Source organism: Lepidochelys kempii, chromosome 11, assembly GCF_965140265.1.
Source record: "Lepidochelys kempii isolate rLepKem1 chromosome 11, rLepKem1.hap2, whole genome shotgun sequence".
Classification (NCBI taxonomy): domain Eukaryota; kingdom Metazoa; phylum Chordata; order Testudines; family Cheloniidae; genus Lepidochelys; species Lepidochelys kempii.
The window spans coordinates 6,118,487-6,142,224 of NC_133266.1; the positions used below are offsets into that span (position 1 = coordinate 6,118,487).

At 42.2% G+C, this 23,738-nt stretch overlaps 1 long non-coding RNA gene across 1 annotated transcript in view; it reads left to right on the top strand.

Moving 5' to 3' along the window:
* The window catches only part of LOC140895310 (uncharacterized), a 33,405-nt gene that overhangs the window by 1,934 nt on the left and 7,733 nt on the right, over positions 1–23,738 (top strand). The window contains exon 2 of the long non-coding RNA XR_012154164.1: positions 2,652–2,728. This is a non-coding gene — a long non-coding RNA (uncharacterized lncRNA). The remainder of the gene's footprint in view (positions 1–2,651; positions 2,729–23,738) is intronic.

Below are 23,738 nucleotides of genomic sequence, written 5' to 3' on the forward strand. Positions count from 1 at the left end.
TTTTCATGCTTTGTGTATATATAAAAAGATCTTCTACACTTTCCACAGTATGCATCCGATGAAGTGAGCTGTAGCTCACGAAAGCTTATGCTCAAATAAATTGGTTAGTCTCTAAAGTGCCACAAGTCCTCCTTTTCTTTTAGCTTCTTTTGGGGACTGTTCTGAATAATTCATTCCAAAACTTGGTGTTTTCATTGGGCACAAGTCCTAGGGTTTGTTTTTGTTGCCTGAATTAAACATAAGAACAGTCATACTGAGTCAGACCAGTAGTCTGTCTAGCTCAGTATCCTGTCTTCCGACAATACCTCTGAAGCCTCTGGTAATGAACAGAACAGGATAATTTGGAGTGGTCCAGTCCCAGCTTCTGGCAATCCAATTTAGGGACACCTGAGTATGGGGTTTCATCCCTTACTATCTTGGCTATGGTTCATGGAGGACAGGTCCATCAGTGGCTTTCTCTCATTTATTTTTATTTTTTTTAAACCCAGTTATACTTTTGGCCTGCACAACATTCCATGACAATGAGTTCCACAGGTTGTTTAAGCATTATATGAAGCAGTACTTCCTTATGTTTGTTTGTTTTTTTAAACTTGCTGTCTATTAATTTCATTGGGTGACTCCTGGGTCTTGTATTATGAGAAGGGGTAAATAACACTTACTTTCTCTGTACCATTCATGATTTTCTAGATTTCTATCATACCCTCTCTTCTTCCCTGCACCTCCCCCCCCCCCCCCTGGCCAATCATCTCTCTTCTAAATTGAACATTCCCTGTCTCTTTAATCTCTTGTATGGAAGCTGTTCATTACCCCTAATCATTTTTGTTACCCTTTTCTGTACATCTTTCAATTCTGACCTTTTTTTTTTTTTTTTTTAAGATGCGGTAACCAGAACTGCACAAGGTGTGGGCATACTATGGATTTATATAGTGGCATTATGGTACTTCATGTACTCCTTTTCTAACAGTCATCCGATGAAGTGAGCTGTAGCTCATGAAAGCTTATGCTCAAATAAATTGGTTAGTCTCTAAGGTGCCACAAGTACTCCTTTTTGCGAATACAGACTAACACGGCTGTTACTCTGAAACCTATAAATTTTTTTAGCTTTTTTGACTGTGTTCCTGCACACTGAGCAGATGTATGATGATTCCAAGGTCTATCTTGAGTGACAACAGCTAATTTAGACCTCATCATTTTTTTATGTATAGTTGGGATTGTTTTTCAATGTACATTACTTTGCATATTTCCATATTGAATTTTATCTGCCATTTTTGTTGCCCAGTCACTCAGTTTAGTGAGATCCCTTTGTAAGGCTTTTCAGTCAGTTTTGGTCTTGCCTATGTTGAGTAGTTTTTGTATCATCTGCAAATTTTGCCACCTCACTGTTTACCCCCTTTTCCAGGTCACTCATGGATATGTTGAACAGCATTGGTCCCAGTACAGATCCTTGAGGGACCCTGCTATGTATCTCCTCTCCATTCTGAAAACTGGCCATTTATTCCTACCCTTTATTTCCTGTCTTTCAACCAGTTACTGATTCATGAGAGGACCTTCCATCTTATCCCATGACTGCTTAGTGTGATTAAAAGCCTTTGGTGATGGACCTTGTCAGTTGGTTGATTGTAACCCTCACTTGCACAGAAAAACAAACAAACAAAACACCAGCTTTGTGGTGCATGGCATCCATGTTTTCAGGGTTTTCTCTGTAACTGTAAGGGCCTGAAGTGTGTGTGTGTATGTAATTAATATTTATTTTTAAGGTAAGATTATTGTGTATTCATTTGAGCTAGGGCTTAAAATGAATATTACAAGAGAGTTGGAAACTCTCCAGCTTGAAATAAGGATCTTGCTAAAATATGGAGGTATCCTTTGATAAAGTGCTCTAGTTATTTATAATTTAAGGAAATTAACCCTTGTTGTTCCAGTGTGCATTTTGATTGTGGGAGGGGTGTAGGCTGGGGGTTTGTGGAAGAGTCAAGGGGCTTTTTTATATTCTTCATTAAATATGAATGTTTAAAAAAAAAATTATTTGCATTTCAACTGGAGCAGCCTGCAAAATAGCTATGCACAAATACAACCTGTGATTTATTTTTATTTGGGGGTGGGGCGGAGAATTAGTCTACGGCAAGAAAAAATTACGCTGACTTTTGGTTTGTCAGAAGAAACACTTTTTCTTTTTGCCTTTCTCTTCTGATCTTAACCCCAGTTGGGTCTCGTTTTTTAAAAAAAACTAGTACAAAGAGGTAGACTTTCAGACTTTAAAACCCAGAGTTTGATTTTCAAACTTTGCTCCTAAGAGTTGCTGCTCTTGACAAACAGTCAATCCTTGGTGGAAGATTTATGGCTTATACAACTGGATATAAAAAAAAAGAACTTGTAAGGTTCAGGTTCCTATATCTGCTTTCTCCAGGACTGCAGGTTATAAATATACATAGAAAATTTAGACTGAATATGATAATAAAGTCAGATCATGACGCCTGTACTTAGCTAGTGAAAGAAGGGAAAGAACATTTAATATGTATGGAAATTTCGGTATTAAACTGGAATCTTTTTTTATTTATTGATCCCCTGATAGTTTCCATATGATTAGTGCAAGTGTGGGCAAACAGAAATATAACACTGAACTCAAAACACTATTTTAAAATGTTTTTCAGGGCTAAGACACAAACCAACAAAAGTAGGAATACTCTGAGTTAGGAGAAGGACTCTGACATGCTGTGTTCGACAGAAGGTGAGTGGATTAATGCTTTTAGGCAAGTCTCCTAAATAGCTTGTTTGTGGTTTCATGGCTGACACACGTCCTAACAAAGGGCCAAAGCCTGCCACATTGCTCTTGTTGAGTGGTATAGTACTTTGCGAGTAGTACCAGTGAAGGCAAATGAGGTGGGATGGGCCAGCATGGAGGAGAGAGGTGATAGTACATATCCCCTGTGCAATTTTCCTTTTGATGACTTGCAATCGCGGTTTGTAGAGCTACATGGAAAATGGAGATCCCTTCTTGTTAGGGTGACCAGATGTCCTGTTTTTAAAGGGTCAGTCCTGTTTTTTGGGACTTTTCTTATATAAGTGCCTGTGTCCCGCCTTCCCCCCACACACCCTGTCCTGTTTTTTCACTGTTTTTATCTGGTCACCCTACTTCTTGTGGACATTTTTGGCTGATCGGGAGAAAGTAAAACTTCACATTTGTTGAGATGAGATTTGCAGGGAAAAGTCCATTTCATGAGAATTGAAGTTGTTTCCTGGGCGGGCAGGCTGCCTGGCTTCCACTGAAACTTTTCACTGAATCACTGTGTTCCCATGGCACCTTTCTATTCTGTCCAATCAGTATTTTCCAGTGGAACTGTTTGGTTGCACAATGGAGTTACATGTGTTGAGGGATGAGTGAAGAACTGGGGGTCAGAGGGTGTGTGAAGGAAGCAGAGCAAAACTTGTGTGTTGTGTTAGCAGATCTTATTTTAGTTTCTCTCACAATTACTGCTGTTCTTAGCAGTAGAAGTTCCCCTAACAAAGCCTTCGCAGGCTGACAACCAGCCATGAGTGCATGGCAGGCTAGGGCACAGTCATCTGGAGTTTCAGCCACATTTGCAATAGAAAGTGTGCAGGTGAGCTGAGACTGGTGAGGTCTGGGCCCTATTAATGCCATGGATCTTGGCCTGTCATGAGAATTGCTGGGCCATGCTTCTCCGCTAGTTCTCACATAGCACTGCTTCTTAGCAGTGCTACCAAAAAAGATTGGATCAAATAATACAGTAGAAAATATCTTTTTGTTCTCATTTAAGCTGAATTTTGTATTAATAGCAATCGCAAAATTGTCTGTCTACCTGACACAGTGATTCATCATAATCCATTGGTTTTAATGACATCTGTTCATATTTCTGCTGCTTACATTGGTTTGGGTTACAATATTAGATATGCCAACAAGTTTTTTGCCTCATACAAGCAGAGATGTGGAAGGTGTCAGAGATAGGAGGCAAGGCAATATAGCAGGCAGTATAAAGCTAAAACTAAAATAATACTAGGGATGATCAAATCTTAGGACATTTTTTGACACAACAATTTTTTACTGTCTTTGTCCCAATGCTTCTAGGTTTTCATTGGGGAAAAAAAAACTGTTTCTTTCTCTTTCCAGTGAAAACAACAACAAATAATCTTCAGTAGCTTTTTTTTCTTGAGGGGGGGAAAATAATTTTCCCATCAGCTTTAATAAATACAAGTATATGTTTTTATACAGGTCTGTAAAAAGATTGTACACCATTCCTCGTAGTGTACAGTACAGAAATACTTATTCAAAATTCATACAATTTGCTTTGAGAGAACATTCATTTTTGTTAATAAAAATGTATGAGCTTTGAAGATTGTACCTTTTTTAAATTGAGATTTACCGTATATTGAGTATTGGATCTCTTACGTAATCCATCATATATATTGCACCAAAAAGGTGCCAAATGACCTGTTAAGGTCCCTTGCAGTGTTGCACATCTATGATTGTATTGTAGATTTAAATCTGACACTTGAAGTAAAATACAAGAAAGCTGCATGACTCTTGAGTCTTTCTCCTGGAAAAACTGTGGTAGTCACTTTCCTTTTGGTCATGGGGCATGTAGAGCCAATTATTTGTCTAATTGCTAAGGTAGGAACCCTATAAGACTCATGTATAATCCAATAGGTTCGACAAACTAGGTCTCATTGGTTCTAAAATGGGTCAGTCATGTAGGTGGGAGGAGCAAATGGTCTGTACACCTCTTGGGGGCCAGGGCTGCACTTGAAGGTTACCGTTAGAGGGCTTTTCCTTTACCGTTTTCCTTTTCTGTTTTTTGTTATACGGACAGCAGGCAGCAAAAGACCAAAAGTTTGAAGTTCAGACAATGCAATGTTTGTTGGGGTTAGTTTTTAAGTAAGCATATTTTGAAGCCCTTTACACCAGTTGGGCTTATTTTTATATGCCGATAGTCCTGTGTTTTTTTTCAGTGTTTTATTTTTAGCTTTGATGCCGCCAAGTATTTACCCCATACCCCACTTCCCAGCATTGATGCTGCAGAGCCGCGTGTGTCCCTGTTCTCGTCCCCCACCTTAGCAAACATGATTCCAATTTCCCTTCCCACTTCCTGTTTATATAGTAATATTCTCAGCTATACCTTATCCAATCATTTTACTGAAATTTAACTAACCAGTTCTAACATATTGTAACAGAATTCTTTAACCAATTGTATCCCATTCCCCTAATTAACTTACACCTAGCAAAATTAATTATACAGCAGACAGAAACAATTAGAGAACCAGACAGATTAACCATAGAAAACTGGGGGCCATAAAGATAAAACAATCCAGAAATGAGGGTTTCACAACCATTGATAAGTGATTTTTTTTTTGCCAGACAGGATGCTATCAAACTAAGTTTTCCTTAACCATCTTAAGATCTGTTTCTTTATCTGGTGGTGGTAGGAAGATGATCCTGTCCTAATAGTGCCCAACAGCCCAATACCACCGTATTTTAGTGTGACTGGTTTGGGATGTGAGGATGTGACCATATGCTTCCCAGCTTATGGCTGCCCCCTGCTTAGCCAAAGGTCTTAGCCTAAGAACAAGGCCGCAGACTATCCTAGTGAGAGAAGACCCATACACAGGCAGACAGTGATTTTGATTGTTTGTTTTATACCTCTATAACTAGCTACATGATAAAAATACACTTAAGTTCTTAAAGTATAGGTCTTTACAGGCAGGCCTGAATATCTATATCCTAACAGTTACCTACATGCTCTTTAAATTGTAAAATAATTCACTGTGCCTCTCAAACTCGTTAACGTAATATGGCTCAGTATTATCAGGTCAGTTTTACAGGTGGGAAAACTAAGGTGCAGATAGATTAAGTGACTTACCAAGGCTACAGAGGGACTGTCAGAGCTAGGATTAAAATTCAGAAGAGCATAATGGCAAGTCTTGTGCTCAGGGCACTTGCCAGATCAGGTATGGCTTACCTGGAACAGACCTGCCATTCCACGTTCAGCCGTTTGACACAGTGGTGCTGAAGGAAGTCAAGAGACATTGAATACCCCAGCCATCATCTCTGAGGTGTGTGCATAAAACATTCAATTCCAATCCCGCTCTGAAATGCCTGGCTACCTTTGAAGACACGTATATGCATGAAACTAAGTCCCATCTCTCTCACAGAATTGAAACCAAAATTGTCCGAGATTACAGAACTGTCTGAGGAAGGTCGGTAATGAATGTAGCGACCTGTAAGCTATGAAATACATTGGCTTTCCCAATGTCCATGTGAAACTCCCATTCACATCCATGGGACTCGGAGTAGTAGCTGTGTTAGTCTGTGTTCGCAAAAAGAAAAGGAGGACTTGTGGCACCTTAGAGACTAACAAATTTATTTGAGCATAAGCTTTCATGAGCTACAGCTCACTTCACTGGCTGCATTCAGTGGAAAATACGGTGGGGAGATTTATATATGCAGAGAACATGAAACAATGGGTGTTACCATACCCACTGTAACGAGAGCTATTACCAGCAGGAGAGCGGGGGAAAACCTTTGGTAGTGATAATCAAGGTGGGCCATTTCCAGCAGTTGACCATGGGACACTGGATCAATCGTAGGCATAATACATGTATGCAGTTGTTCTTTGGTTCTATTTTCGTCAGTCTATGGCTTGGTTTCCCCATCCATAAAATAGGGATAATGGTACTCGTGGTGTTTAATTGTTCTGAGATTTATGGATGAAAGTTATTATAGAAGAGATAGGTTTGATGATTATTTTTCAATCTGCTGTCTCATTTGCCAGATACATTACAAACACACACATGTTAGATTTATATTAAAATGAATAACACTTCAGAACAGGGTAAAACTTTTTCCACAGAAAGGGTTGTCTTTTTTGAAAAGTTGGTTTCATTAGATTATTGAAAAGGCACCTATAAAGTCAAGTGAGTTTGTTTGTTTGAAAGGATGTGGGGGAAACATATCTTCAGCACAGATGGAACTCAGCTGAAAGGAATATTCCAAAGCAGAAGTAATGATGTGCATAATAATTCTAGGGAAGATCTGGGCAGGATGGTAGTGGGGAGGATTAAGCAGGGTATGGAAAAAGAGTATCTTAATGGCCTTGAGCAAATCATGTCCCGTCCCGTCCCGTTCTCCCCCCCCCCCCCCCGCCTCTGTATCCCCATCGATAAAAGGAGGATCACGATACTAACCTCCTTTTGTAAAGAGCTTTGAGATCTATGGTTGAAAAGCACCATATATGTTACTTTTTATTTATTATTAATGGCCCACTCTGTTGAATTCTCCAACATTTCACAAGCTGAATAATCAGTTACTCTGGAGACAAATCATCAAAGTGAGAAGAAACTTTATTTTTAAATGAATTATTTATTATAGATTAAAAAAATACTTGTAGAGTATACATCTGACTACCATGCAGTGCACACCCGCTTCCCTTGTGTTTCACTGGTAATTACAGTAACTAATGTGGAAATGCATTTTCAATGTGGATTTATCTTGCAACTCCACAGCCCATGGAGGGTTTGCAAGGAGAGGGGGGAGGGGCAACAAATGAGCCTTTATTGTTGTTGCTGTTTTGTTTCCCTGCTCCCATTCCCCCACTTTATTAGTATGAAAGGACAACAAAAGACTTTAAAGAAGTCTAAAATCAATTATTCTCTTTTCAGGCAGTATCAGTAAGAATGACCGATAAAGATTTAAAGGAAATTTCAATGCCGAAGGCTGGGGGAGATAAGAGAGCCTTGCTTTTATCCTATCATGGTGTGTATGTCTGTAAGCTTGTGTGTCTAATGGCAGACTGTATAAGTAAAGGGACTCTGCTTATGAAAACTGGCATCATCTCTGCCAGTATCTAAGGTGCCTCTCTTCACACAAGTCAAACACTGTCAGAAACTCGTGATGCTCCCTTCACAGATAAAGGTTCTGATCCTGCGGTAATTTGTTTCACTGATTTCAGTGGGCCAGTTTTTAGGATCAGGCCCAAAATTTAGACTTCAGTGGGATTTGGTAACAGCTCAATGGGCTCAAATGAGAATTAAGGATGGAGAGGGCTTATATAGCCTGCATAATCGAAGATGGGATTTCCCTTTACGTGCAATTCCCCTGTGGCAAATAGAAAGATTCTCCTTGACTTTGGTGGAAGTTAAATGGGACCTCCCCGCAAGAAATTTCATGGGGGGGGGGACTTTCAGAGATGCCAAGTGTATTTGCATGTCAAAATCCCTTAAACTTCTGCTCCAAACGATGTTAGTCAGTTTTGGAAATATCCCTGGAAAAATGGCAATAAGATCTCTAGTCTACTGTCCTGGTATCCAATCCCGAATTGGTATTCTCCCAAGAATGTGTCTGTGATGTGGCTTTCTGTGATAGTGACACCTACGATAAGTTTGGGGAAACTTGGAAAAACACATTGTGTCTCTCGTGTATGTATATTTAGGTTAAATATTTTCTGGGACTTTCACAATAAGTAGGATACATAAAAGAATAGTGTAGATAAGTGGTAAGGTATACGATGCTGTAAGGCTTGGGGTTTGGGGTATTATGAGAAAAGGACTTTCTTTGAATAGACTCAGCTCCTGATCTGGCAAACAGAAGCTAGGGACACCATCCCTGCCCATCCTGGCTAATAGCCATTAATGGACCTGTCCTCCATGAACTTATCTAGTTTTTTTGTTTGTTTGTTTTTCGTTTGGAACCCTGTTAGTTTTGGCCTTCACAGCATCCCAGGTGGGATTGTGTTCAAGGTGGCTAAGCCAGCCTGCTGCCACACTTCTACACTTCTAATTTTGGAACACTAGCTCTATCAAAATTAGCACATACTGGAAATTAAACCTCTCGCTCCAGTATTAACGTACCCTGTATGTGCGGAGCCTGATCTCAAGCGGGACTCCAAGGTAATGCTATAATACAGCAGTTAATAATGAAAATCACTTCCCCAACCTGAAAATGAGACGAGTTAAACTTTCCTGCGTCCGTGACATTGTGAGGATTCAGTAGTTAGCTCTTGTGAGGTACTTTGAATTTTAAGCAGCTTTCATCTGTTGCAATCACATACATCAAATCTCCTACATTATACTTTACTTGCATCCCCACCGATTCAAAGTAATCTTGCTTTACGTAGTTTTAGACTTTAAAAATACATCTTGCTTGTTCTCTTTATTGAAATATTCCTCCTACTCATTCATAGCAGTAACAACATCATAACTGCAGAAATGTATTTGGGGGTCAGCTTTTTGTATTAAAATCTGGTTTGGTGCTGGTTCAGTGTGCCTGATGTACTTAATCTCACTTAAATTTATTTCAAAAACAGATTTTTCTTTTCATATGCCAAAGGAATTCCAGTCCAAATTCACGTGTGGTATCATCTCTGGCTATAAAGCATCACACCAAATAAGATTAATACGATTTGGGGCTTTTTAAACAAAATGGTGAGAAAAATCCAATCTCAGAGCCATTATCAGCTCTTACTCATATTTTTCCCCCCAATCTCTTGCAGGCTCATGGTATGGGATCCTTTCTAGCAGTAGACTATTTCTAATACAGAGAAATTTGTTTTGTCAATAGTATTGTGTTACCACATATTTTGAAATGACTGCATGGGATTTAACCTGCATTGATACTATAACACCTGGCATGTATAGGTTTTGGACCTGATCCTGCAAACACTTGGGCCCAGTTTCAAGAAAACAGTGCATGTCCTTAAGTCTGTCCCTCTTCTGTGAACCAGTGCTTAACTATACGCATGTCCCTAAATCCAGTTAAATTCAATGAGACTTTAAGCATATGCTTTGTTAATTGGGGATGATTTGATTAATTGCAGCCTTACAATTAGTGTTCCCACTAACTTCAATAGGACTGCTCTTAGTAGCAAGTCCTACATTCAGTATTAAGTGATCGCAGGATTGGACCATTTATTTTATTGCATATTTAAGGCCTATTAATATTTTATTTAAGAAGGAGGGGTTAAGACAGAGGTGGGCAAACTACAGCCTGTGGGCCACATCTGGCCCATGGGACCATCCTGCCCGGCCCCTAAACTCCCGGCTAGGGAGGCTAGCCCCCAGCCCCTCCTCTGCGGTCAGAGGACAAGGAGCGGGGGCGGGAGGGGGTTGGATGGGGGCAGGTTCTGAGGGGGGCAGTCAGGGGGCAGGAAGTGGGAGAGGGCAGAGGCCAGGCTGTTTGGGAAGGCACAGCCTTCCCTACCCAGCCCTCCATACAGTTTTGTACCCCAATGTAGCCCTCGGGCCAAAAAGTTTGCCCACCCCTGGCTTAAGGGGAGGTTCAAACATTTTCTTCCCTTTTTTGTCCATAGTTTATATTAGAAGAGAATTCCAAGCATGTACATAGGCAGCTCAGCTGAGAGTGGTTTGATGCAACTTTTACTCCTGAGGAGATTCTGCACCAAAAAACTAAAAATCCTGCATGCAATATTTTAAAATTCTGCAAGCTTTATTTGTCAATAAATGTGGAGGCTCCAACATGGCAGTGGGGAGCACAGGCCACTGGTTGCACAAAGGTGGGAGATCGCCCTGTAGCCTCCCCATCCCCAGGACATGGACTCAGAGGTGAGGCTGCACCTGCCCCAGAAACACCCAAAGGCCCTGCCCCTCTGCACCAGGTGTGGGGTAAGCAGGATCCAACTGTGAAGGAGCTCAGGGTGCGGGGATCCAGGTGGGGGGTGAGAGGGTTCTGTGTGGGACTGTCTGGGTGCAGACAGCTCAATGGGGGGGGGGTCTAGGTATGGAGAATCTGGAGGCACAGAGGCTTGTTGGGCGGTGGGGGGGGGGTTTCCAGGTGCAGGGGCAATGTGGCTCTACAGGGCCTCTAGGTGAAGGTGGTTGGGGCTCAGTAGAGGGATCTGGATGTGGGTGTCTCAGTGGGGGACCCTGGGTTCTGGGGGAGTGGGGCTTGGTGGGGTGGGGGTCTGAGTGCAGTTAGTTGGGGTCAGTGGCATGAGTGTCGATGTGGGGACTGAAGGTGGTGTGGGGGTTTGAGTGCAGAGAGCTCTGTGGGTGTGGTCTGGGATGCAGGGGTGGGCGTCTGGGTTCAGGGATTCTCCAGATGAAGGGGTTGAAGTTCAATGGGGTAGGGTTCAGGTAGGGAGGCTAGGGCGGTTCTGGATGTACCAGATGAGGCTTGGCAGGGGTGACTGGGTATGGAAGGTCCAGATGCATGGGGGTTGGGAGGATGGGGGAGCAGCTCTCCACACAGTGACCCCTCCCCCCCCACAGCTGAGGAGTGATGGGGGCAGGAAGCAGGGGAGGATGCTGAGCTTCCTGCAGCTGGGGGAGGTTTCTCGGGGTGGGTCTGACACAGCCCCAGCCACTCCTTGCAGGGGAAGAGGAAGTCCAATCCTCTTCTGCCTCGAGCCCAGCCGGGACTAGCAGCTGACCCTGGTTCAGGGTAGGAGCAACTGGCTGGGGTATCCCCACCCCACGGTGATTTACCTCTCCGCTGGCTGTTCTGGGTGCCTGAAACGATGAACCTGCTCAGGTAGGGAGTGTTGTGTGACAGTTCTTGCAGCTTCCCTTTGCTTCTATGTCAGACAGTCCTTTTTCTGCGAGGAAGCAAAAAAATCTGCAGGGGACATGAATTCTGCACACGCGCAGTGTCACAGGATTCCCCCAGGAGTAAACTTTGAAAACTGATCTTTAGAATGAAATCCCCAGTGCAGATCCCTGCTTCTGTGGAGTTCCAGACAATGTGACTGGAAATGGGATATCAGGAGATCCCAAAACAGGAGCATGGTCTGGTGTATCGACCATAGCATGCAGTTGGAGCAACTATACACTTTTTTGAAAAAAAAAATGCAAAACAGAGGAGGCAGCCACTTCTCCATTACAGCCCTTTGCAGAGCAGCATATATACCATCTAAATATTGATTCATAAAGTGATACTCATTGCTAGAAAACAAAATCCACACAAGGGTATAACCTGCCTATCTACCAAACATGCTTACAAATTCTAATTTGGGGAGTGGGGGAGCATGTGTTTCTTCTCGTGACAAGCAGGGTTTTGTTGCACGGTCTTTGTCTTCTGATTGCCTTTTATTAGCACACAGGTAGCTCTACCCAGATCCTAGAACTATGGTGGTAAGCCTTAAGAATGTCACTCTGTTAGAATATGCAGTGTTGCTGTAGCCATGTGGGTCTCAGGATACTGCAGAAGAAAGGTGGATGAGGTAATATCTTTTACTGGAGCAACCCCCTTGTGTCTCTAACTTATGGTAAGACCTAAAACGGGAAAATGTCCAAAGTTTAATGCTCACTTTTTTTGTTGAAATTTTGGGGGGTGGGGTGGAATGGGATAATTTTTGCAGCATTTCTTGAAAAATTCATCATCTGGCAAAAATTAAACAAAATTGTGGAAATCTTGAACTTGGGAAAACATTGACCTGATCTGATAGAACCCAAAATGTATTCAGCGTGGGGCAGATACATAGTAAGACTGTATTTTGCAGCAAAGAGCTAACAAATTCAGAAGACGAAAAAGATAGGGGGGAGAGCAGTGGATTCAGCACACAAGCAAATTAGCACCAGTGAAATATTATAGCAAAGACAGCTAATATAGTCTTTGGCTTTATAAGCAGGGGAATATCAATAGGAGTAGGAGGTGATAGTCCCTCTGTATATAACATTGTGATCCTATTACTGGAAAAATATCCAGTTCAGGCATCAATACTTCAAGAAAGGATGTGGAAGAATTAGAAATAGTTCAGGAAAGAGCTACAAGAATGATCTGAAGTCTGGAAAACATATCTGATAGATTGAGCTTCTTTAGTCTACTGCTAACTTAGCTTATCCAAGAGAAAGCTAAGAGATGAGTCAGTCATGGTTTACAAGTAGTCGCATGGAGAAGATACTTCTGATAATAGACAGATTGTTAATCTATTGGAAAAAGGTATAACAAGATCCAGTGGTTGGAAGCTGAAGCTAGACAAATACAGACTAGCAAGGAGGTGCATTTGTTTTTGTTTTTTTAACAGAGGGTATCTAGTCACCACTGAAACAATTTACTGTGGTCAAGTCTCTATTTTGAAGTCTTTAAACCCAGGCTGGATATGTTCTAAAAGATGTGCTATAGCTCAAACAGGAGTTATGGGCTTGATGCAGAAATTACTGGGTGAAGTTCTTTGGCCTGGTGGTATGCAGTTGACCAGGTCACATGATTGTATCTGCCTCTTCTGGCCTTAAAATCAATGAATCTGACTGTCTTGTGGTTTTTTAATGTTTTGTTTTTTGTTCTATAAATTATCTCCACTATATCCTCTGCCTCAGTGGTAGTCCCTAGCTCAGCTCCTGTCTGCAATTCCATAACTGTAGGTATTTCTCTCTCAAACCCACTAAAATCCTGATTAAACTAAACTTTCTAGCCTATGCTCTGCCACTCTCTCCATAGGTGCTGGAACTCCGGGTGCGGGGAGTGCTGCTGTACCCCTTAGCTTGAAGCAGTTTCCATTATATACAGGGTTTACAGTTTGGTTCAAAGCTCTCAACACCCCCCACTATACAAATGGTTCCAGCAGCACCTGCCTCTTCCATTCAACCACAACACAAGAAACCCGCCTCTGGCCTGGCTCCTCCCCATACCATTCCAGGGCAGAATTCAATAATGCCTATGATACAGTCTGTAGACACTGAAGTGGACTCAGAATGGGAATGAGAGCGTGTGAGGCTCCCATGGATACTTCTGGATCTGTGAGTACATAGATTCTGGGGGAGGCCCCTTCAATAGATTTTTTGGGAAAGATGAGGGGTGTGTCTGACGGGGTGCGGAGGGTGATCATATTGTTGGGAGGGATGTTTCATGTATTGCATGCTGGGAAAATGACGTGAAAGGACTCAATGTTTGCTTTTTAAAACTCCACTGCCTCTTTATTAAAAGAACTAGTTAGATGCTGCAGCTAGCATTTTAGCCATGTGCACACAGACTGACTCTTCCCTCCTGCAACCTGGTTTCCTCCCTCCATGTTCCATGTTGCTACCAGGGTGGGAGGTCCTATGAGTTGTGTTGTCCTGGAAACACCTTTGCTGCAATGCTGTGGAGGAGATGCTATAGTGTTAGTGTTGATTTTGGTGTCTGCTGGATGTGTAGTTGCTGATACAGAGACACTAGTAGCTAAGGGGAATGGAAGGAAGTGGGAAGGCAACCAATCATAGAATCATAGAATATCAGGGTTGGAAGGGACCCCAGAAGGTCATCTAGTCCAACCCCCTGCTCGAAGCAGGACCAATTCCCAGTTAAATCATCCCAGCCAGGGCTTTGTCAAGCCTGACCTTAAAAACCTCTAAGGAAGGAGATTCTACCACCTCCCTAGGTAACGCATTCCAGTGTTTCACCACCCTCTTAGTGAAAAAGCAGAGGGTATACAGATCTTTCATGCTATAGGTTTTTTTTGGGGTGGGGACTTCTCATGGCTTATGTTTGTGTTTAGGACTTTCCGTTGTGCCCGCAGCTGGGGTATAAAGACCAATAACCATTGTTTGTGAATCGCTGTGGCTAGGAGGCAGAGCCCATAGGAGAGAATGGGGCCGTGGGGAATCACAGCAGCTCAAGCCAACAAACTCCATTGATCTGACCCAAAACAAAACAGTTTGGTCTGATCTTTCTCCTGATGGAAAATTCTGCCCAAATCAATCTCTGCCCACAGAAAATTTCAGTGTCAATGAAACTCCGTTTATGAAATAGAAAAAGGTTCTTTTTGAATTTTGCTGAAGTTATCCAGTATCGGAGGTATTTCCTATAGCAAGTCTAGGAAAGGGCAGGGAAATGTTGCACCTACTGAGGTCTGGTGCCATTCACCTTCACAACTTGTGCCTAAAGAACTAGAAATCATTTATCTGGGAACAAGAAATACAGGTCCGAATAGATCCTCGGCTGGAGTAAAACACTTCAGCTCCACTGAAGTCAAAGAAGCTGCAAGGCAGTGTTGCCAACCCAAGGGCTCAAAAAATGAGATTTGGCTTAAAAATTATTTTGTTTTAAATATGAAATATTATTCTTTGTTTTCTGGTTTTTGCGTCTAAGGTCTCTGGGTATTCGGTTCGTGTTTCCAAGTTTTGCTTTACAACCATGAGGGCTAGAAATTTCCTTTTAAATTAATAGTAATAAACACTGAGATTCTAACATAGTCCCATGCTTTTAGGAGCTGGGGCTTTAAGAAAAAACCCAAATCTCACAAGCACTCAATAAAATTGCAAGACACTATGCTGCTTTAAACCAGCTGAGGATCTGGGCTTTTAATTGCTTTCTCTTCACATTGACAGGTTTCAGAGTAGCAGCCTTGTTAGTCTGTATTCGCAAAAAGAAAAGGAGGACTTGTGGCACCTTAGAGACTAACCAATTTATCTGAGCATACGCTTTTGTGAGCTACAGCATCCGATGAAATGAGCTGTAGCTCACTAAAGCTTATGCTCAAATAAATTGGTTAGTCTCTAAGGTGCCACAAGTCCTCCTTTTCTCTTCACATTATTTGCTAAACCCATCATCGCTAGGTCTGAGAATGAACAGTGGCAGATGCACAAAGAGACAGACAGACAGACAGAACACTTCCCTCAAGCTAAGGCATTTTGCAGAATTTTAAGCCGTTTATGCTTTCTTGACTGTACTTATTTGTCATAATAAGTAGTCACCTGCACTCTTGTAACAGATACTGCCAACACTGCTGTATGTGCTAACTATTATAAACTGTATCATGCTCGTACTGTGCTGGTTCCTGTTTCTAAATGCAAGTGGGAAGCTACCAATACCGATATTTGTAAGAGAAAGGAGGTGTGATCCAGCACAAACGACTTCACCAAATGGAAGTAAAATTTGTAACTGTTTAAACTTCCATTGGAATTAAAGGAAGTTATAAGGTGGGGATTTCAATGTTCCATGTTAATTTTGTTGACTCCAGTGTGAGAAATAAAGACACTGGTACTGCAGATAGGCTCTTCTCACGAGACTAAGAGCCCAAATTCCAATGCAAAGAGTATCCACTTAGAAGTTTTGAACCCTTGAAATCTTCTTTTTAGGAGTACCACTTGAGTGACTGCCCCGGATGTGAAATTCCTTTGTGTGTTCTCTTCTAAGCCTCAAACTGGAAACTTTCTTATAGTCCTTGGGGAGTGAAGATGAATTCATTATTCGCACTGCAGGGCTATGCAGTTGTGCTATAAGGTTAAATTACATTGTTGCAGCTCCAAAAACATTTTGGGGACTGTTTCAATGCCCTGCAACTCGTGGGGGAGCCCTGTCAAAACTGAGATGGTCACGTGATAAAACAGACTGGTAGCAAACCTCTTTCTTATGGACTCATTTAAAAAACAAAACAAAACATTGGAGGCTAAAAAGATGTGGCCTAGTTACTATTGCTTTTGGGTATTCTGTAGTTTCTGGTTTGGGCCGTTTTGGACCTTCTGTGCTTGTATTGTAATAATTGCTCAGCACTTAGGCACCTGAGTTCCACATGTGGAAGCTTAAGTAAGTGAGCAATTTGTTGAAAATTTTGGAATAAGAAATTTGGGAATGGGTCGGTGCTTGGGACATGCTGAAATGTCTCCCCCTCCACACACACCTTTTTCTAGGACTTCTGATCATTGTCAAGTAAATCGTCCCCTGGGTTCCAGTACTTTTTTTATAAGGCCCCCAGCGCTGCTATGGTTATTTCGTGAGTGGGCAGCAGAATCGGGGCCGGATCTCGTATTGCCTAAATTCATCCTCCGACTAGACCTTGGTTGGAATTTTGTGCCTTTAAGAGAATTGAGCAAATACAATGCTTAAAATGAGTCCGAGCTCTTCGTGTAGCCAAAGCTTCAAGTGCTGAGAACAGTGGAGGGCCCAGTCCAGTGAGCAGCACCCTGCCCTATGAAACATTAAGAGAACATTGAGTAAGGCAGCTACTGCCCCCTCCCCACAATCTACTGAGATGGAAAGTGCCAGTTGTCAAGGATCACGTGTGTGCCTTTGTTTGCATCATGCCAGACGCCCCCTGGGTGCTTGATAAACATTGAATAATACAGCTCATACATTACCCTACAAGGCCCACTTGCCCCACCAGGCATTTGCAAGGATGAGAGGCTTATTGTGGTACATGGTGGTGGTGAATGAGCCAATATATTTGGCTACCCATGCGAGTGGCCTAAGCACTCACATTTGTTTGATCTGTACTTGGTGAATGGAGCCAGAGGCAACAGTGATGGGCAGTAAAGAAATGTTCCAGTTAATAAATACAGCAAGATCTCAGGCAATGCACTGTTCTTCTTAAGGCAGGGAGAGCTTGTATTTAACTCTTAAATTATTTTAGTTAAACATGATAAAACACTAATACGTCAGGCAGCAACCAGAACTTATTTAATTACAGCCTACACCTGCCCAGTTCTTGGAATCCATCCTCTATCATGGAGGGAAGGCCCCTGTACTCTGGTCTCTCTAGCATCCTTACACAACAGCAGCAGCTCCAAGCAGGCTGAATTGCTTTCATTCTTGTTTCATGTAAAGCACTAGATAGGGGGTAGCATGCCCACCTGTGACATGTCAGGACCAAGCCTGAAGACACAGCTTCCACAACAGAGTGATAGCAACAGCCAAGCCTAAAGAGTGTGTATATTGAATCTGTCCTTCCTGAGAACTTTATCATCTCCCAGAAAATGTTGACTGAAAATAGAGGAAAATGCAGTTAAGTTGTAGGTCCCAGTGGGTGGGGATAAAAAGTACTCCTACACGACTAGGCTTTACTCTCTTACAGGAGGTGGGAGCGTATTGATCACCATCAAAATCCCTAAAATTACCTATGTACTAAATGACGTTATTGGCTTGAATCAATAAGGCTATTTTAATGGGCCATATATTATTCTGTCCCTGTTTATTTCATTGGCTCTTCCATCATGCTGCCAAAAACCTATTGATCTCCTGGTTTTAGTTGTTTTACATTGGGATGATCTTTGTTGTGCTTGGAATTATGTTGCCATTTTCAGGTCAAGTTGGAATGTGGCTGAGGTTCTGTCAATCATTGTCAAAAGGCTAGATTGTGATTTCTCCCAGCCTCCCTTCCACCCACCTTCCTCTACTTCAGTTGATCTGAATCTAGAGTAAATCCAGTGGATTTATACCAGCATCTGACTTTCAGTTGCTTTGTCACTGGCTCTCCAGTTCAACTGCCATGGAAACCTTGATTGGGAGTTCTGGTATTCTGCTTAAATCACAATGGGATGCTAAGAAATAAGTGAGAGAGAATTCCCCTTAAAAGATACAATATTCCAATTTGGAAGCCTTTTGGGGACTGAAGTGGAAAATGAGGTGAATATGAATGGGGAACCACTCAGATCTCCATTTGTGATGTTATGATTGCAAGGCCTAGGAACGCGTGGGGACTAAAGAAAGGAATGCTAAATTTGAACCTGGTGTAAGTGGGTACATGTCCACTGAAGCCAAATGAGTTGTGTCCTCTTGCATAATATCTGGATTTGGCCTGTTAAGTCCTGGAAACCAAGGAGGAAGAGAGATTTAACAGACATGCTTTCTTTGATCTTGACTCCACTGAATTTAAATGTTGGAGGGACAGGACAAGATGTGACTCATGGTGAAAGCACATGCTAGAAATACAAACTCTTTTTTGGTCCTTTCAGATCATCATCTGGAGATGGGTGATTGAGAATGGTGTGCCAAACTTTATAGACTCCCTGGTGTAAAGATGGGGGGGGAATCTAGATCCATGTGGCTGAGACTGATCAACAGACATGATCTCTAACTAAGACTGTGTGAGGTGCTGTACATACACACAAGACAGCTCCTTCCCTGAAGCGCTTACAAGCTAACATCCGGATTCCACAAAACACCTATGTGCATGCTTAACTTCAATCAATCCCTATTCAGCAAAGCACTTAAGCTTAAATCCTATTGCATTCAATATTTAGATTGTCAACTGCACTCTTTCTTCTGGATTCTTGCATAGTGCCTCGCTTGGTGCGAGCCTGACCCTTGCCCAGGGCCTTTCAGGAGCTATCACAGTGCAAATAATAATAATGTATCTAATTAATTAGAATAATGCAATACAGAGAGTGTGTCATAAACACCTCAGCCTTCCCCTTTTTGCAGCCTAACATGATTTCTTCTGGAAAACCTCGGTTCATCTTTAAAGCTGCTTGTGACAGCTGTGACTTTAATAAGAGGCCACTTGTATATAAATTGTAGATTATTCACCATTTTCCAGTGTGTCTGTCTTCCACTGATTATACTTCACAGCTTGCCTTCTGTACTTGTTGTGTGCCTGCTAATAATGTTACACCTCATATCATGATATTAAGTCAGAGCAATTTTGTTACCTCCACTGTTGGCACCACCATGTGCCAGTAGAAGCTGTCTTATTTTGGAAAGGTGGGAGTTTTTGTAAGGCTCTAGTATTTTCTGAGTACTAGCATATTGCTTACTGGGAAACAAGAATGTATGTTGTTTCCTTGGGGTCTATCTTTAGATTCTATTAAACCTGTTATTTGGTTAAGAGAGAATTAATCAGTTCAAGGAAAATGGTACAAAGGCACAATTTTTTGCTCTAATTGCCTCCGATCAGAACAGTGTGTTCTTGCCAAAAAATTAAATGCATCACTTTACAAAGCTGTTTATGTTGCATGTGAATTATTTAGGATACGTTTCATTATGGTGATTAATTTGCATGACACTGCATCACAATACAAAAGCGATCAAGTCTGGATTGGGGTTTTTGTGTGTGTTTGTTTTTCTTTAGATGCTATACAACTTGGGGGGAGGGAGCAGAAACCCTTGATAAAAATCTCAGTGCCTTTTATGGGTTAGATCTAAGTTCATATTTCCAAGACATGATCGTGCCTTTAAGATGTTAATTTATATGCACAATACCTTTTGTCAAGTACACTCCACATGGAGCAGCGGAGCTTGTGGCATAAATGAAAACTATATTTCCCTCTGATCTAGAGCTATGTGAATCTCTGGAGTTTCACTCTACTGGGTTTCCTACAGACCTTCAACTAACATTCAGGATCTGTACCCCCAGATGCAGACTTGAGTTTGAGCAACCCGCTCCCAAACTGAAAGAGAAACTCAGTTGGAACTTTCTGGTTTCACCCCTTTTCTTGTCAATATCATGCAAAGTTCTGAATTTTGCAGGAAAAGTTGGCCCCTACTGCAGATTTACAACCCTATGGAAGATTCTGGATGGAGTTCAGAGTGGGCAATAAGGCATGAAAACAGGCGGGTTTCCCCACAATGATTTGTTTCAGGTTTTGTTGTATACACTTCATGTAGCTGTAATTAAAAGCACCAAACTGGGGTTCTGCCGTCACAAAATTTCTGTGTACTCTATGCTTTCAACATGTGCCTTCTTAGCTAGTTTCATACTGTAAACTTAGTTGATTCTGGCTGAGCTTCATATTGTCAACCCAACCTATGGCCTAAGAATTTAAGGAAGGGGTCTCTTCTTACTATCTGGATTTTGCCTGTCAGACTCCCAAACTCCTGTTGGCCTAGTGAAATTTCTTTTCTTTTAAAAGATTACTTTAATCCAGCTCTGAGGGAAGGTGTGGGTGTGTTTTGCACGGTGATATGGGGTGGGGGGTATAGGCTGGATGGTTGTGATGGTCCCATCCAGCCTTGGAATCTGAGAACGTCTACATTCGATGAAGTGAGCTGTAGCTCACGAAAGCTTATGCTCAAATAAATTTGTTCGTCTTGAAGGTGCCACAAGTCCTCCTGTTCTTTTTGATTTCCCCTTCTTCACCTCCTTCCTTCAGCACTGCTTAGAACACTTGCAGTTCTGCATTAAGACAATGATTATAATCAATTTCATGCTTCACGGCTTCAGCTGGTAACCTGCTGGGTTAGGTAGGATTCTTTCTTCTGATACACTGTTGGTTGGATGTGTTCCTTTTTGTTCGTTGGTTTGTTTTTTCACCTTCTTCTGAAGGTTTTGAGACTGGCCACATCTGAAGATGGGACACTGGATGGGTGGACTGGTGCTCTGAGGTTCAAGATTCCTGGCTAATATTTTGCTGCTCAGGGTCCTACGGATTTTCAGATTTGAGATCAAAGTAATTTCCTCCCGAGATCAGATTGGCTGATAACTTTGGGGGGAAGGGGTTGTCGTCTTCTGCAGCATGGGGTGTGATTCACCTGTAGGATCATCTGAGCATCTGATCTATTCAATTGCTTGCCATTGCAGGGTCCATGGAAGAGACCCAGACACCATCAGTACCTATTCTCTCCATATGACATGCACGTTTTTAACCTCTGGGGACTGCTTTAATTTAGCTGAAGTATCTGGTCTTACTATAGGGGTATCTGGGTGAAAATTAATGGCCTGTGTTGAGACAGAAAGTCGGACTAGATGAGTTCATGATTTATGAAGCTATGAAACATTTTTGCTTTTTGAGGAAGGAAATTAAGACTTTGCTTTCAATGGGCAAAATTCTGAGGTCCTTACAAGTTTATACTTGGCCCCGGGACTCAAGCAGACTCCCACAGTCTCTAACTAATTTCCTGAGAAATGGAAAAAAAAATGTAAACTGAGGGCAGACCTCCGAATTTGACCCAAGACCATTCCTTTTACTCAGGAAGGCCCTTTGCTAATAATTCTAAGCAGATGACTAACAGGAAAAATCAAAACTTTTTTAACAAATGAGATATTAAATTTCAAACTTAAGAATGGCCATACTCAGTCATATCAATGGTCCATCTAACTCAGTATCCTCTCTTCTGACAATTGCCACTGTCAGATGCTTCAGAAGAAATGAACAGAACAGGGCAATTATCAAGTGATCCATCCCCTGTTTTCTAGTCCCTGCATCCGGTAGTCAGTCTTAGGGACACCCAGAGTATGGGATTGCATCCCTACCCATCTTGGCTAATGACTATTGATGGACCTTGTGACTGGTTACCACCCTGCTTTGGGGGGCCACCTGATGTGCTAGGGTCCCACTGAGCCCACCGGTTCCACCAGCCTTGGCTCCCTTACACTGTCGTGCTGAGCCAGCCCCTCAAGCCTCCTCCAGCACACACAGGTAGGAACGCACCCAGCTGCAGAAAGACACAGATACTGAAATCAGCTCTGCATGGGAAGACTCGGCTAGGGAACTGCCCAGCATTCAAGTGCACACCCCTCTGGAAAGTAAACCCAAAATTGTATTGTCTTGCGCTACACAGAGAACTGAACAGCGTAAGATCATGAAATTGGCCCCCTCCTCAATGTGAAGGAAGAGATGCTTTTTGCCCCCCAGTTATGAATTACAGAAGCTGGTTTTAGAGAAAACAAAAACAAGTTTATTCACTACACAAGCGAGATGTGAAGTGATTATAAGCGATAGCAAACAGACCAAAGCAGGTTACTGAACAAATAAAACAAACCCACAAACTAAGCTTAATACACTAAAGAAACTTGTTACCAGTAGTAATTTCTCACCCTAAATGTTGATTTAGGCATTTCTTTCACAAACCAGACACCTTTTCCAGCCTGGACTCAGCTCTTCTACTCCTCCTCCCACATGCTTTTTCTTTGTTTCTTAGATGTTTCCAGCAGTTCTCCTGGGTGGGGATTTAGTGAAGAATGACCCCGATTAAGTCACTCCTCTGTTTTTAAATAGGTTTTACATAGGGCGGGAACACTTTGTCTGTGTGGTTCTCTTTCTCCCCCACCCCAGTGGAAAAAAATATTGGTATTCTATCATGGAATCCAGTACCAGGTGACTTAATCACGTGACCCTGCAGTGTCAAAGCAGCTATGAGTCAAAGGTTGTTTGTAGCATCCCAGGAAGCTTCTCAGGAAGGTGGAAGATTAGCATCTTCCAAGTCCTATTGTTCTCCCTAGTGGCCCATTGCATTCTGTCTGGTGGGTGTTCCCCAGGTGTAAAGGCTTTTGTAATTGATGCATAGTCAATATTCCTAACTTCAGATACACAAATGATGATGTCTATTAATAGAGTAATCATATTCTGCAAATCATAACCTTTCCAGTGCTATCTCACAAGACCCATCTTGCATAAAATACATTTTAGGGCTTGTCTACCCTGGCACTTTACAGCGCTGCAACTTTCTCACTTAAGGGTGTGGAAAAAACACACCCCCTGAGTGCTGAAAGTTTCAGCGCTGTGAAGCGGCAATGTAGACAGTGCGCCAGTGCTGGGAGCCGTGATCCCAATGCTGGGAACTATGCCCCCTCGTGGAGGTGGGTTTTTTTTTTTAGAGTGCTGGGAGAGCTCTCTCCCAGCGCTTGGCCGCGACTACACGAGCCACATTAAAGCATGGCCGTGGCCAGTGTAGACAAGCCCTTAGTTATGGCATATTCATATTATAACAATATCTCTATGAAGAATATGGGGTGTAGCAGCACAGACCTATACTCCATGAACTTATCTAATTCTTCTTGAACCCAGTTATAGTTTTGGCCTTCACAGCATCCCCCGGCAATGAGTTCCACAGGTCGATTGTGTGTTGTGTGAGGAAGTACTTCCTTTTTTTGTTAAACCTGCTGCCTATTAATTTTTCATTGCTTGACCCCTGGTGGTTGTGCTATGTGAAGAGGTAAATAAAACTTGTTCCCCAATCGTCCATGATTTTATAGACCTCTGTCATATCCTCCCTCACCTTAGTCTCTTTTCCAAGCTGAACCGTTTGTCTTTTTAGTCTCTCCTCACATATCCGTCCCTATTTTTGTTGTCCTTCTCCATACTTTTTCCATTTCTAATATATCTATTTTGAGATGGGGCAACCAGAACTGTGTGCCGTATTC